Raw genomic sequence first — 1,845 nt, 5'->3', positions numbered from 1 at the left:
TGTAAGATCGCTGGAAAGAGCACATCCATGAGATCGACCAAAGATGCACTTGTTAGGATGGAAACTACTACAGAGAATTCCTTTGCACAGTGATATCACATGTTAGCAGTCTTCTTTGACCTAGAAAAGCCTTACGATACCACTTGGAAGCATGGCATACTCATGAAGCTGTATGACATTGGTTTAAGATGAGCATTACCTACCTTAATAGAAAGCTTCCTTACTAACAGGAAGTTTAGAGTTTGGGTGGGAAACACTTTCTCTAACCTGGAAGATCAGCTGGAAGGGGTGCCACAAGGGACCCTGTTTGCCATTGCTATAAATGAATTTGTAAAGGTTATTCCAAGTGCTGTCTCATCTAATCTGTATGTGGATGACTTTACACTGTACTGCTCAGGAGGAAGCTTACAGGATGCAAACACATGCAGACTGGGAATAAATCAGGTTGTGCAGTGGGCAACATACCATGGTTCAAATTTTCTCCAAGCAAGACCATGGCTATACATTTCCACAAACAAGGAAAGTTCCATCCATTCCTCTATTTAGGAGCAAACCCACTGCAATTTGTCTAAGAGACGAAGTACTTGGGTCTAATTTTTGACTCAAGGCTTGCATGGGTGCCTCACATCAAACAGTTAAGCGCTTTTGTAGCCTTCACTTTTAATATTCTGTGGGTTCTTTCACATCTTTCTTGGGTTGCAGACCACGACGCTTCTGCGGCTTTACCGAACACATATTCATAGTAAAGTTGACTATGGGATATGAAGCTTATTCATCTGGCAACTCACACTGTTCTCCCCGGGTGTTGGCTCGGTTCGTAAAGAGCTCTAAGAACTGCACAGGGGCTTTCAGGGCTTCAAACCCATGGAGTCCCTGTATGCTGAGAGTGGAGAACCACCTCTTTCATTACACCGGGACACCTGATTTCCACATAAGGCTACAAAGGATTCCAGGATCTCCTAATTCAGATTGGTTTTCAACCCCTTGAGGATAAGCTGATCCTATGGTAGGAGAATGAGGAATCTTGTGGAAAATCTAAATTTAAATCCCACTAAGGTTCTGGCTGTTGGAATTCCCCTATTCCTCCCTTGGGGCTAAGATACTAGAGATCTTACAAACCATTCTGTTGTAATATATTGTGACTCTCGTAGGTGCCTTGCAAGCAATCAAGAGCTTAAACTCATCACATCCAGTAGTTTAGGGAGGTTCAAGATTGGCTTGCACGGGTTTCAAAATGTAAAAAGATAACTCTGTGTTGGGTGCCAGTGCATGTTGGTATCAGTGGGAATGGGCGAGCTGATCAGAAGGCCAAGGCCTGCCGCTCACCCTGTTTATGCTCGTTTTCCTCTCCCACACACCGACCTGAAACCCAGCGTCGGAGTTGTCTTCGTGATAAATGGAAGGACAATGGAGGCATGCTCTAGGGAAAAAAGAGATTTGAGATGACCTTGGCAGCTGGGGGACCAGCATCCAGTAAAAATAAACCACTTTGTGAGGGACCATTATGGTCGCACATGTAGTGGAAAGACGTATGTACTTGTCTCCCCCGTATACACTGAAAAATGTATTGGGAGGGATTGTGACATGGAGGTTCTTATTAGTTTCCCTTTTGGAAATAATAATAAAAAAATTTTACACTACATGCTGATATTATGCTTTTGATTTTAAAACATTTATTGTTGTTTGTATTTATATATTTTGAAGTTCGCCGCTAATGACCTTAGCTGTTGAGCGGCAGATATTTGAAATAATCAAACAATCAATCTCAAACCAATGCCAACTGTGAGGAAAGGCTGTCTCCTTTAAAATTCTTATCTTATCTGAATCTCAACGTTCTCTCAAAGT

This window comes from Penaeus monodon, chromosome 39 (assembly GCF_015228065.2).
Source record: "Penaeus monodon isolate SGIC_2016 chromosome 39, NSTDA_Pmon_1, whole genome shotgun sequence".
Lineage (NCBI taxonomy): Eukaryota > Metazoa > Arthropoda > Malacostraca > Decapoda > Penaeidae > Penaeus > Penaeus monodon.
This window is presented reverse-complemented; position numbering follows the sequence as displayed.